A 14,495-nucleotide genomic window follows, 5' to 3' on the forward strand; every position below is an offset into this window, starting at 1 on the left:
ACTGGATATCCCAATAGTGAGGTTACTTTGAGTTCACTTGATTACTTATAAGGTGAGAAAGATTTCACTTTTCATTGACTTCTATACAAAGGTTATCTTTTCATGTCATTTGTCTATTTTCTATAAGACATTGATTTTTTAAGTTGATTTTTAAGAACTCTTTTTCTCAATTAAGGATTTTATCTCTGCCAATCTCATGCATTGCAAGGAAGTTTTTCCAAATTCTCATTTGTCTCTGCTCTAGCAGGTGACTCTTCCCTCTGCCTAGAACCCCTAAATATCCCTCAAGGTAGCCAGTAATGGTACCTACTGCAATATGTTTATTTGAATTGTACCACTCTTGAAGTCCACTCTGACCACCATATTTCAAACTTTGAGCACCAAACCAGCACAGCCCTTGGCACTTCCAATCCCCCCCTTGGCTCTACTTTCCTTTTTCTCCAAAGCATTTTCCACCTTTTCCCATATAATGGGATTATTTATTTTGTTGTCAGTCTTTATACAGCAAAATAGCCACCTTCACAGCAAAGACATCCAAACATTTTTCTGTTTTGTTTATATATAGATATAGTCTCCCAAACACCTTGAAAAATGCCTGACAAATAGTAGATGCTTAATAAATATCTGCTACGTGAGTATTAATTCCTTTATATTTGTATTATGGTTATAGAGTTTCAAATTTTAATTCATATAAATTTATTAGTCTTTCCTTTTTAATATCTTTCATTATTTTCACACTTAAATATTTTCCCCATATAAAAATCAATTATATAACTAGCTGTATTTTCTTGAATTTTTTAAAATTTCCTTAAAAGAATTAGTCTTTAAGATACCCGGGATTCACTAGAGTGTGTAATGTAGAAGGAGACTCTACCAAGGTATTTTCCCCCAGAACTGTCAATTTCACCTCATTTTTTTCAAACTTCTTCATCTCTCTGACATTGGTTTGTAAACTACTTTTTTTTTTTAAGATTAATTTATTTATTTGACAGAGAGAGATCACAAGCAGACGGAGAGGCAGGCAGAGAGGGAGATAGTGGGAAGCAGGCTCCCCACTGAGCAGAGAGCCCGATGCAGGACTCGATCCCAGGACCCCGAGATCATGACCTGAGCCGAAGGCAGCGGCTTAATCCACTGAGTGGATTACAGGTGCCCCTGTAAACTACTTTTAAAAAAATCCTATACTAATTTCATACAGGAGGGTCTGATTAGAACCTAGAAGAGTTCCATTCTCCACCGGTGAATGTTTTAAACCCTTGCCATTAGGACTTGCCAACAGTTTTAGAGCAAGTATTTGGTTGAACTAGAAGTAAGACTGAAATTTCTTTTTTTTTTTTTTTTTACATTTTTAAATAGTTTCAGTTATTAATAGCAATACAACTTTGGTTCACTACGGGAGAGTGTGTGTAAGATCATCGCAAAGAATACATGCAAAAAGTTTCAAATATGAAAGTAAGACTGAAATTTCTTAATTCCTAAATACATTCATTAGAAGTAGGAGAATGGTGGAGGGGTTTCTTTAGTCTTCACTTGGATGAAGAAAATAGATTATCAAAAAATGTTCATCTCTTTCACAAATGGACAAATTACCTAGTTTAAACACAGGTTTCTAGAACTGTTTTTAATGTTGTGTTGACTTATTTTATTAATATCTTCAATGGCAACCATCTAAGAAGACCACAATTGATTAGACAGCTTTTTCTTGAAATGTGAGCTCATACCAACACACATTAATTTCTGGGTTTGGGTTGTGCTTTCTATAAATAATAGATGGAACAGCTAGTTAGTAGCACCCTTTGGGCAAAATGCTGTCAAATATTTATTAAGCTTTTCTCTATGCAAAACACCAGACCATACCAGTGGGAGGCACAAAAAGCACAACCAATTATATTCCCCAAAGAAACTTAAAATTAACTGGGGAGTTGAGATACATATGCAGGCAGAGGTAAATAATAATCTTAGTTATTCATTATTATTTATGTTTTTGGCAAAATGAATGGGGCAGACTCCATAGCTGAGATATTACAAGAAAGAGATAATGGTGGTTGCAGCGACCTGTGAAGCCTTTACTCCAGGGATTAGAATTTGAATCAGGCCTCAACAAATAAGCAAGATTTCATGTTTATAGAAGAGGAGAAAGGAAGAGAGAGGTCGCTAGTCCTAAAACCTGTTTCCGTCATTCAGCAGTTGTGTGTTTTTGTTCTGTGTTGTCATTGTTGCTGTTGTTATAAGCAACAGGTGGTTTCATTACCAGACAATTGCTGTCTTATGGTTTGATACACATCGAAACGGGGTTTTATTTCTCCTTTAAACATTTATTACACTAATATAGCTTGAAGTTGAAATGAATCAATGAGGAAGAGCTAGCAGGGATGGTTAAACTTAGACTGATACCGTAAGACAGCAGTAAGCATGCTCTCTCCTCTTTTAAAACCACTTGCTATTATGAGCCAAGGATGGCCCAGCCACTTCTTTCAGTGTTGTTTTCTTCCTTTGAGAGGAAACATCTGATATGGCAGTATCATGACAATCATTAGTTATCAATGTATCAGAGGAAGCTGTTCCTCTCACATCATCTAGAGACCACCATTTGGTAATTAGTGTAACCTTTTTCTCGCAGCAACCCTTTTATAGGAGCAGTAAATAAACAACAGAATTCATCTGCTAAAATAAGTATTTGGCTTCTTTCTCTTTTACTGCTTCTTCCTACTGCCTTGAAGAGGATCCAAGATAGACGGACAGACGTAGGAAGCGGGAACTTAATCCACAGTCTGAAAAGAAGGACCATGACTAACTAGGAGCCTGCTGCAGTCATCCATTTTATTCACCTTATCTAGAAACTCAGCTTAATCTCAGCTATTCTCATGTATATTTTATATTTCCCATTTAATCAAAAATAATATAATATGTATATTTTTCAGCCAGATAGACACAACATTGGAATATGCTTATTCTAAGAGCATTTGCCTCCCCAATGGGGCTTAAGAGACAATCCAGTGTATTGTTGGTTATCAACCAACAGGATACATAGACCTTGAGCTTTCTAGTCCAAGGGTGGCCTTAGTTCATCTGTATCTTGGACCTGTGAGCTACTAATTATGGTCATTTTACTAAATTATATGGTTCATACTTTTATTTAATATGTTGTTAGGGGAGAGCAGGGTTTTCTTCCATGAAAATTTAATGAGAATAAAAGCTGGGGGAGCATCTAGAGTAGTGCATCTCAAGTTTTAACAATCATACAGGCACCGAGAAGTCTTGCTAAAATGCTGATTCTGAACCCAGAGATCTAGGGCAGGGTCTGAGATTCTGTTCCTAACAGAGCTCCTCGGTGATGCCTGTGGTGCTGGTAACAGACCACACTTGGAGCGACAAAGCAGCTCCGGAATGGATCTTCCAGGTGCAAATCCTAGTTGGCCATGCATTTCTGTGTGACTCTGAGGAAACCATTTAACTTGCCTTTGCCTGTTTTTGCAGCCATAAAATGGAGATAATACCTCATAGGATTGCTATGAAGATTAAATGAATTAATATATGTAAAATGCTTAGAACAGTGAGTGTTTGACAGATAAAAGAGCTATATAATTGTTAGCTTCAGCTATTATAGGCATATTATGTTGTAAATACTTAGTCAGGTGCCTATCTTCCCCCACTCAATTGAGTCTGGCTGGGGTAGAGACTGGAATTATTTGTCTTCTCACCCCTTACCGCTCTCCCATCACCTGCCAGCACCTGGCACAGTATTTGGCATATGGTATGCGCATAGCACTCAGTTCATATGGCGAAACAGCATCTGCCTAGAGTCAAGAGAGGCAGAAAAATCATACATAATAAAGATCGTATATAAGTTTCATTTTCACTTCCACTTAGTTTACATCATCGTTCTTTTAGAATTTACCTACACTAAGGAATTTAATATCAGCATCGAAGACAGGGTGTTATATATATTTCCCTGGAATTGATAAACAATTGATGTGATGGAAACATCTGTGAGTTTTCGTGTGCGCTATGAATATGAATTTTTTTCCATTCTTATCAGAGATGGAATGAAAGCGATATGTTCCCCTTTAAGCAAACCTTACACTGTAGCATCTATGTTTACAGAATAGATAAATTGAGTAGCAAATATTTATTTAGCAAAATTCTTCTTTGCATAACGCTTCAAGAGAGCTGCTTTATGTAACTAGTTACTGAATAAACTTAGATGTGTTTTGCATCCAGCATAATCAGAGATCCAGCTGGGGCGTAAAGGGGCTCATTTGTAGAGATATTCTAGGAACAAAGTAGCTGAATCCACATTTGAAAGAACTAATAGTAACTTTGATCCACTGCAAGATTCTAAAATGATTCGGTGACTCTCAGACTTAATTTCTAAATCCTTCTATTTAGATATATGTCTATAACTGGTAGTATGACTTCTGGAGTATTCCAACAAAGGTCCTAAGAGAATTTGCCCCTGCATATGTCAGCTCATAGTTTCTGACACACAGAATTATGGAATCCTATAGATGGAAGATTTCTTAGAGAGGGCCTCCTTTCTACTCAGTGTGTGCTTTAGGCTTCGTGGGATTGGAACCACGTGGGAATTTGTTAGAAATGCAGAACCTCAGTGGCCGTCAGTGGTTCAGGTCATTAAGCATCAGACTCTTGATTTACACTTGGGTCATGATCTCCTGGGTCCCAGGATCAGGCTTCGAACTCGGCCAGGAATCTACTGGAGAGTCTCTTTCCCTCTTCCTCTGTCCCTCTGCCCCACCCCCATTCATGCTCATGTGCACAGTTCTCTCAAATAAATAAATCTTAAAAAAAAAAAAAAAAAAAAAAAGATGGGGCGCCTGGGTGGATCAATGGGTTAAAGCCTCTGCCTTCAGCTCAGGTCATGGTCTCAGGGTCCTGGGATCAAGCCCTGCATCGGGCTCTCTGCATGGCGGGGAGCCAGCTTCCTCCTCTCTCTGCCAACTTGTGATCCTTGTCTAATAAATAAATAAAATCTTTAAAAAAAAAAAAAAAGGAAAAGAAGAAAAAGGAAATACAGAATCTCAGAGCTTTCTCTAGATTTAACAAGTCAGAATCTTCACTCTTTAAGAAGCTCCCCGGAGGATTCTTAGGCCCAGTACACTGGGACAAGGCGAAGTCCATACTCAGAGCTTTTGCTGCCATGTGGCTGGTTGCATTGCATGATTGCTGTTGTTGCCATCCTAAGAACATCTGAAAACAACACAGAGCTTTTAAGGGTGTCTGTCTTGGCTAGGGAAGCAGTTGCCATTTTAAAAGTTAGAGATGCTGGATCCAAAAAAATATGCTTAGGAACTGCGGTTGCCTGAGGCCTGAGTTTGTTGAAACAAGTCAACGTGCAGAGGAAAACAAGTTGGTAGCTTTATCTGTGGACTTCTTACAGTCATCAAAATGAATGGTATGGTAATGCCATGCTCATGAGAAAAATGCACTTGTGACTCTTCACCCATGATTTCCCTATCTCTGCCAACCTGAGAAGGACCCACTAATCCTCAACCGGACAGTGTCCCCACTGCAAAACGTGCTGGGATAGTAGGAAGGTGAGATGGAGCTAAGAGCTTAAATTTTTTCCACAATCGATTACATGCAGGACTATGTAAGAACGTGAAATGACGCCCACATACTGTTCAGCACAGCAGATAAACTCCTTTCATAGGAAATACATGACTTTGGTAGAATGTTCTAGATGAGTCAAAACCTTGACAATAACATAGAAGAGAAAAAATTACAGTAATATTTCTTTGCATCTGGACAGCTATATGCTGAAGGAATTAGCTTTCAGCTCAAAAAGCTAAGGAGAGATTCTGATGCCCCCAAGATCTGAAGACCCAAAGTGGGAAAATGCCTTCCTGAAACTCCAGGCAAAGACAGGAGATTCAAGAGTTGCTAAAAGATTGTATACACTCTAATTACCTCTAGGAAAGGTCAGAAGACAGAGGTGGAAGCTGGACCTGGCCCAAGGCAAATAATACAATAAACTCTTTGTTATTTGATGCTTGTAGATTAGATTAACCAAAAAAAAAAAAAAATGACACTTAACACACTTACCTACTTTTCCCAGGAGCTTAACAATCCTGTCTGAACCTATGGACAGTATGGTTCTAATGTGAAGAGATAAAAAGTATTCAAGCCTCTGATACCGGTTTATTTTTCTGGCTAGGTGATTAAGGAGACAGTGTGAAATTTATACTTATATCATTGTTTCTTTGGAAATCAGTATTTCACCAAAGTTTCTTTTTTTCTCTCCAAATTCCTCTCTAGTATCTTGCTTGATAATGTGCTTTATGAATGTATGAAATATATTACAAGATACATATGAAATATGACTGTATTATTGTTACATTATATGTAGTTATAATTTCTCATGGACTTCTAAGTTCTATTTTATTTTTCCTGCCTTTATACTGTAACCCAGTACTGTCCTTGAAAATGTAGGGTGAGGGGCACCTAGGTGGCTCAGTGGGTTAAACCTCTGTCGGCTCAGGTCCCGATCTCAGGGTCCTGGGATCGAGCCCTGCATCGGGCCGTCTGCTCAGCAGGGAGCCTTTTTCCCCTCCTCTCTCTCTGCCTGCCTCTCTGCCTGCTTGTGACCTCTCTCTGTCCAGTAAATAAATAAAATCTTTAAAAAAAAAAAAAGAAGAAAGAAAGAAAGAAAATGTAGGGTGAGCCACGAATGCAAGTCACATATTTAATTTTAAATTTTCTGGCAACCATGTTAAAAAAAAACAAATAACAGGTGAGATTTATTTTAATATTATATTTTGCATAATGCAACATCCAAAATATTCCAACAATGAGTCCCAAATGCTTTCATATCCCAGCTGAAAAACACTGAAAGAGTAATGGGCATTCTCCAGGTCCCCATCTTGTGTGGTCAGGTTCAGTGTGGGTCTGGGGCTAAAGCCCCGGTTGGTAATAAAAAGAAAGTGCATCTTCCTAGGGCATCGATTTCCCTTTGGTTAGACAGGTGTGGCAGATGTAGCAGGTTTTAAGAATTTGAGGATTCTGATCACCTTTCACTTACCTGACATTTTGGTGAAGCTTTGCAAAAAGACTTTAGAGAACAACTTTATTTCCCCTTTTCTGGCCTTCATATGCTTGCACTCTTCAAAGAGTTTTGACTTTAGTCTAAAAATAATAAAGTTTTCATAGCTTTATTTTTGTAACATAACTTTCATACTGTATGACCCCCAAGGTGATGAATTGATTCAAGGTTTATAACTGAGGAATTATCCCTGTTGCAAAAATTCTACAAGAGTGAGTTTGGCTGAACTTTTTACCCACCAAGCCTAAAGGAAGTTGTGCTACAGGTGTGACCTCTTGGGAAGGGCACATCTTTGTTCTTACTCGTGGGAACAAGTTGAGTTTACCATAATGCTCGGTCCCACAACCCAGCCAGTTCAGCTGAGCTATTTCCTGGGTTACGTTCAGTGATGCTTGCTTTCCCTGAACCACAGAGGGGTTATGCAATCTATGCTCTGAGTTTTGTGTGAATCATGGAGTGTTTCCTCCCTTGTACTCATCCAGATTTCTGGTGATTGATCGATTGATTGGTCAAGCGATCGATCTACCACTCTTCAGTGAGGTATAACACACATATGCTAAAATAGGTAAAATTCTATGGATTGTTTAAACAGGTGTACACCCCTGCCATCGCTAATGAGGAGATAGAAAACGCTTCCAGCATCCCAGAATGTCCTTTCATGCCCCGCTCCACCCCATCTGGCCCCTATCTGAACCTAACACTCACCCCAAGGATTACCACTATTCTGAATTCCATCACCACTGATTCATTTTTTTTTTTTTTTGCCCATTTTTGAACTCGCTCAACATGGAATTGCATGATACGTCCTCTTTCATATTTGACGCTTCTTGTGCAATGGGTAGTCTGTGAGAGTCACACACGTTCCTGTGCATGTGTGTATGGCGTTGTTGTTACTGCAGAGTAACAGTGATTGTGTGAATAAACCACAATTTGTTTATTCATTCTCTGGTTGGTAGACCTTTGGGTCATTCCCTGTTTGGGGCCATCCTTTAGTGAGCATATGCACTTCTCCTGGATATCTATCTAGGAGATAGATCAGAGGGTAGTGTGTGTTTCACTGTATGAGAAATTGCCAGACAGCTTCCCAAATTGGCTGTGTAAACTGACAATGCTGCCACCAGCCCAAGAGCATTCTAGCTCCTCCTTACCCCTTCCAGTACTTCCAATGTTGGTCTTTTTCAGTGTGGTCATTCTGATGGGGCTGTCAGTTTCTCACCAAATGGCTTTAATGTACATTTTCACCAGACATCAGTGAGTCACAGAAATTGTTGAAGTTTCATCAAGATTCCTTTCAATTCTTATCTCAGGCTACACTGTGAGCAACTGTTATTTACCGTTTTTCAGAAATCCTTTTCCCCTTCATGAGGGACATGATGCCTAATTGTGCAATCATTCCAGCTTTGTCACATGTGAACATTTCTTAGCCACACCCCTAATGCGATAACCCCAGGGATGGCCCTGGTCAGTGCTGCACAGGGGACACCTAGCATTGCTGCCATAGACATCTGGCAATGAGTCTGTCCCTACAGACATAGGGCAGCCTGCCTGTTCAGTGAGTCCCCAGGGAGCGTTTATTAAGCATCTTCTTTGTTCCAGGCACTGTGTTGAGCATTGGGAAACAACAGGGACCTAGGCACTGTCTCTTCTTGGAAGGCTCACAGTCTAGTGAGGGAGACAGAAAGTGAGCATACAAGTGTAATACAGTATGTTCATGCTTTGAGAAGTGTGTATGCTTGGGGAGCTCTGAGGCCCAGAGCAAAGGAGGTTGGAGAGAGCAAAAAAAGTTGAAGAAAGTCTTCCCTGGAAGAGTGATAACCTGAGTGTTACAAAAAACAGAGAGAGAGCATCCCAGTCAAGGGAGCTGCAAAGCCAAGGCATGGAACTAACCTTCAGCATGGGTTTTTCCAGGATTTCCAGGGCAATGGGAGCATTAAGGTTCGTGTGGGAGGCCACTGGCAAGAGATACACCTAGAATGTCTGTAGGGCCATATCATGCAGGTATATTTAGGTGGGAATCTTTTCTGCAGAATTTCAGCCCAGAAAATCTTCTCAGTGTACCTGCAAACCAAAGGAAGAAAGACTTCCTTTGGCTGTTGTCTCTGAGTTTTGACTTTTCCTCACTTTTTGATGTTAAATGGGGAGATGTCAAACTTCTTTCTAACTTCTTATCTGGACACAAACACATTTTCTTTTAAACAGTTTGCAACCGGTGTGTACTTCTTCATACACAACAGTCTACAAATTATAATTTCTTTACTCAGTTTTTTATTATATGCCATCCAGACCCCAACCCCTGGCTCACAGAAGAACCCTAGGAATGGCAAAGCCTGTTAAGAGTGTTCTTGTGGAATGCAGTTTTATTCTTGGCCTAGCATCTCTCCTTTTGATTGGAGAAGTGAGGCAGATATTTCCATTCCCAATAAAGTATCTACTCATCTAAATCAAGTCAGCCCTGATCATGTCTGAACTTTCTCCCTGAGCAAAGTTGAGGCAGCCGTGGGCTATCTGAATTACCACCACTGTATTTAGCAAACACTCATGTAGCATGTATCTCTTTCCATTTTCCAGGCAGTGTTCTAACTATATTCCACATAATGACTCACCTAGAGTTGGATAATATTAGTCCCATTTTACAGACAGGGAAGCTGGGACAGCAAGAGGTTAAGTAACTCGCTCAAATCACGGATAGGACTTGAACCCACACTTTCATTCTTGTAAACAGTATACTGTGTTGCTGCTTCTACATACTTGTGAAGTATCCAGGAGAAACTCAGAGAAACAGAGTTCATTCAGCAAACATTTATTGAGCAACTGCCTGGTGGGTGAGTCAGCAACGCCTTTGCCCCAGGGGCTCTTAATCTATTTGAAGAGACAGGAAAAAAAAAATTGCAATGCAATGTTAACCCAAGGAGGAAAGTAACTGACTGTCTGAGGAACTCAGGGAAGGGCTGGAACGTTAAAGACAGGCTCGCTTTGCCTTTTGTGAAAAGCAGTGAACAAAAGGGGCAACTGTCAGAGTTAGGACAAGGCAAAATGTGTCCAGGAGGTGTCAAGTGCACGTGTGAGGTGGTAAGGTGTGCTGTGGCCAGTGTGGATGTGGGAGACAGGGCTGATGGTCAGGACTGCATGAGGGGTGTTGTATGCAGGCTGAAGAGTAGGGCTTTATCTTGGACCCAGGAAGAAGACATTGAAAGCTGTCAAGTCGAGAAGTGATATACCATTCTCCTTGCTAGAATCCAAGAGAAGGTGAAGGTTAGCTATGCAGGATACTTGTAATCTAGGACTATCTGGTGGGCAACAATAAAATATGGAGTCGCAACAATAGTGTGCGGAGAGGGGGACAGGGATGTACAAGGGGAGGGGACAGACAGGAGAGGGAAGAAGGAGAGAGGGAGGAAGGAATGGGGAAAAGAGAGAGAATGATGTCTGCTGAAAAGAAGAAGAGAGGGAGAGTGGGATAGAGGGAGGGAGGAAAAACGGAGCAAAGGGTGGGAGGCAAGAAAAAATGTGCCAGTACCCTAAAAAAATAAAAAACAACAAAAACTCACAGTGAAAGGTTACTGGCAAAATCCCCAGATGACAGGCATTTTGATGTATTTGCTCAGGTAGCTTTTGTTTGGATGGTTCACCAGCAGTTCTTTCATGGCTCTGTAATAGCTCATTGAGATTACTTGTATCTGAAGATAATTTGTCAGGCTTATGTAAGACTTCATTTAAGGGGCATTGCCTTGGCATGCAGACAGCTTCCAGACCTTACACACCAGCAAAAACATGTTATCTGAAGAGCACAATAAAACAAAGCAAATGCATTGCTAGGTACCCTGGCAGTAAGAAGGCAGCTCTATGGGACATCTTCAGAATCATGCCTGCCTTGATTCTGAGGAGGAGGATGGGGAGGCCATTGGAAATTGACCCAGAAGCCTGAACCTGGAAGGCTTCAAGCCCATGGAAACTTCAAATCTGCGGGATTCCTCAGCCTGATCTCAAGCCAAAGAAACGATTCCCATCCTCTTTGCCGGTTACAAGCAGCCGCAGCCCTGGGGTGAACGATTTCTCTCCGTGATTCTGATGATGAGGCTGGATGGAGGAGGGAGAGGGTGAGAGTTCTCATCGACCCTGGCCCGAGAACGTGGGTAAGGTAGTGTGTCAGGTGTTAGCTGTCCTGGCAGCCTCCTGGTGTCATAGGAGTCCCGTTTCACTAGGGGTTTCAGTTTCCACAGCTTTGCTCATCTTCCTGCTGCAAGACTGGCTGCTGGCAGCAGGCGGGAGGCATGGTGTGGAATCCCAGATCGAGAGAACAGTCTGGAGTGGGGAGCCGTCTGTCTGGGGAGTGTGCTCTGTGGCCAAGCCCGTGCAGTCATGACGCCAGCCCAGCGTCAGTCAACGCGCTCATCTAAGATGCGTCTCAAGAATGTATAATTGGGATCGCTCAGCCACAGAAGCACAGGACAGCGGAGTTGGGTCCCGAGCAGGTCATTTGCTTAGAGAGCCTTCGTTCTACCTGACGTGGAAGTGGACTAGGAGCAGCTCATGCGGAAGGCGTGGAGATGTCAGCAGGTTCTGGAAGCGGGCAGGACGGCAGGGTGAGTGCTTGACCGCCCCTATGATGCTCTCTGTGTGAACGCTAAGAGAGATTTTGTTACAATTCGTGGATGGGTCAAGGGTTGTCCATATTCAGGGTATGGGCTTCCAATGGACAACTTTTCCTAAAACACTAATGTATTATTGCTAAGGATGAGATTACACAAATGTGCTTTTCCAAAATTTCTCATGTTTCTTGAAGTTAAAAGACAAAGTAAAGAAAATATAACTCCTGTATTTCAGGCTTTTTTGGTGGGAAATGGAAAAGAAGGAGGATCCTAAAGGGATATAGATTACAATCTTGTATTATGTGAACTTGGAAAAAAAAAAAGTATTATTCTGGAAGTATAATTGGTGTACCATGTAATATTAGTTTCAGGTGTACAACATACTGATTTGACTATATAAAATTGAAAAGTTTAAGGAGACTTTTAAGAAGAAAATAAACTATCGTCTTATTCTCAAGTAAAATATTAAATGGATATAGGGATAGGAAGTTGTAATCAGTTCCCAGTGCTAAACTTTGAGTGACACTGAGTTCCCCCAAGTGCCATGCTTGAGGGGACAACCACAGTGTGTTCCCTAGAGGCTAAGGCTCTGGAGATGTTCTCTCTTGCACAAGAAATATGGGAAGAACTGTGAGTGTCCAACTGGAGAAGAAAAGCCTGCAGAAATGACTGCAGCTTATTTTCAAGTAGAAGGCCTAAAATTCAGAGTAAGGAGATTACTTGTTCCATATTTCCCCCAGGAAGAAGGGTTTTATCCTTTGGGAAGAGGGGATTTCAGACCCCACTGGCAATCTGAAGAACAAAAACAAACTTAGACTTACTCCCCAGAAAATGCATTTAAATAAAGGCCAAAATGGTGCTCACCATCAGGGATTTCATGGAACCTTCTGGAACCTTCTGTTTCATTTAAGGAACTCCTGCTTGGGATGATAAGACTAACAGTGGATGGGAATTTGAGGATTTGGCTTGATCTAAGGAAGAATTCTCGAGTAGTTTGGCAAGTACTCCCATGGAACTGGGTTTTGCAAAAGGGGATTCTCTCCCCCAAACTAGAGCCCTAATGAATGGCCATGTGAGCTTTAATCTCACCAAAACGCGGATCTGGATGCAGGGGTTCCTGCTTCTAGCTGTGCATCCTCAGACTTATTTTTCAACCCTCCTAAATATACCTTCAATCCACTGGGAATTGGAGGCAAAAATTCATCACGGGGTGGTTGGGATAATTCAATGACAAAGGTATATAAAATGCATATCCTGCTGCTAGAGGAAGATGGTGAACAAAAATTAACTTTTTAAAGTAATTCTCAAAAATCATGTGTTGAAAGGAAGAACAAGAAAAACTTGATTCCTGCCTCTGCATAAGTTCTTCGTAATTATGTTCCTTTTTGACTGCTAAGAATATTATAGACAGCATTCTAGCTTTGTGTGGGAAGTTACAATAAATGCATAATTCCAAATATGCACCAGATTTATATTTAAAAAAAAAAAACGTTTAAAAAAGTGAATTGAAAGGTGATATTATGGTACCTTGAAGTTTTATTTTTTGAAGAGCCTTCTAACCAAAGTGTGAATGAGCATTGTAGAAATGAAATGTTCTTGAAATAATTCAACACATTTTCAATGAGGAGAAACTTATCCTGAATTTCTCTTTAATAGAAGAGGAAATGAGGTTGCATTTTAAGGTAATACTTAATAATGGGGAAGAAAAGTAACTATATATCAAGTGAAAAGTGTTAATGCTAAATAATCATAGAGTATATAATAGAAGTTAAGTGGCTGTCTTTAAGATTCTAGAAAGGAGCATAATTTTCAAAGGCTTTTGATAATGGCCTTTTTTAAAATGTCCAATTGGGGCACGAATTGGAGGATATGAACATTTAGTCCCGTGGGTGGCAGGATATTCTTAGCAGCTGACAGCTCCAGGGAACAGCTCCAGAGTGTTGGCCACAGTGTGAACTGCCTGGCAGCCCCCAGCCAGCAGATTTGTGGGGTCCACCTACAGGGCTCGCTGGATGTGAAGGGGAGATTCCCTCACCTTCAAGGAACATAAACCAGGTTGGGGAGCTCAGTGTTCCTCCTAAAAGCACGGTTGTGCAGGCAACGGTTTCCTGGGCTGTTGAGAGGAGAGAGAGAAGGGTTTTGAAGTCGATGACAGCCTGCAAGGAGGAGGTGAGGTGAGAACCGTGCCGGGCCGTGAAGATGCGTAGGCGCTTGTCTTCCCATCTCAGTATGGCGGCACCATTCTTGTAGGTGTTCTGTCCAAAAACCTAAAAATCACACTTGCTTCCTCTTTCCCTCACCCCAAAATCCAAACTCTCAGCAACTCCTACATCTTCTACCTCCAGAATTTGTCTTCAATCGGCACACTCCCCCCACCTCCGTGGCCAGCGTCCTGCCATGGAAACACTTCACTGGGTCTATTTGCTGGTCCCTCCTTCTGCTTTTGGTTCATCATCAAGTCTGTTTTCCATAAAGCAGCCAGAGTGAGAAAGTCACTACCATGACTTAAAGTCTTTAAAATATTCCCCTTGGGCTAAAAATGAAGTCTTCATTCCTCACCCTGGCCTCCTAGGCCCTGAGGGACGTGGCCAGCCTTCTTGCTCTCGCCCCCATTCCTCAGCATGGTCCAGTTGCACTGCCTTCCTATGATGCTTCGATCCAGTTAGATGTACAGTAGATTAAAAAATAATGTGAAAATTACTGAAACTTATCTAAGGAGATCAGTTCTCAAAATTAGTAGGAAAGCTCAGTTTTATAATGATTCTTCCATGCAAATGTGGACATACAAGTAGAAGATGTCAGCAGCATGATCTGACTTCAAGGCTTCCTCAAAATTTATTTCCCTA

At 41.1% G+C, this 14,495-nt stretch overlaps 1 protein-coding gene across 14 annotated transcripts in view; it reads left to right on the forward strand.

Annotated features, from left to right (window-relative positions):
• THRB (thyroid hormone receptor beta) overlaps nt 1-14,495 on the forward strand; it is a 384,236-nt gene that overhangs the window by 168,863 nt on the left and 200,878 nt on the right. Inside the window, exon 1 of one of the 14 annotated variants that reach the window (XM_059162480.1) lies at nt 9,161-11,643. The exons of the other annotated variants lie outside the window; for them this stretch is intronic. The gene's annotated coding sequence lies outside the window, so the exon portion shown is untranslated. Of the gene's footprint in view, nt 1-9,160; nt 11,644-14,495 lie in introns of those variants that run through there. 14 annotated transcript variants of the gene reach the window in all.

This window comes from Mustela lutreola, chromosome 2, assembly GCF_030435805.1.
Source record: "Mustela lutreola isolate mMusLut2 chromosome 2, mMusLut2.pri, whole genome shotgun sequence".
In the NCBI taxonomy this organism is placed as follows: Eukaryota; Metazoa; Chordata; class Mammalia; order Carnivora; family Mustelidae; genus Mustela; species Mustela lutreola.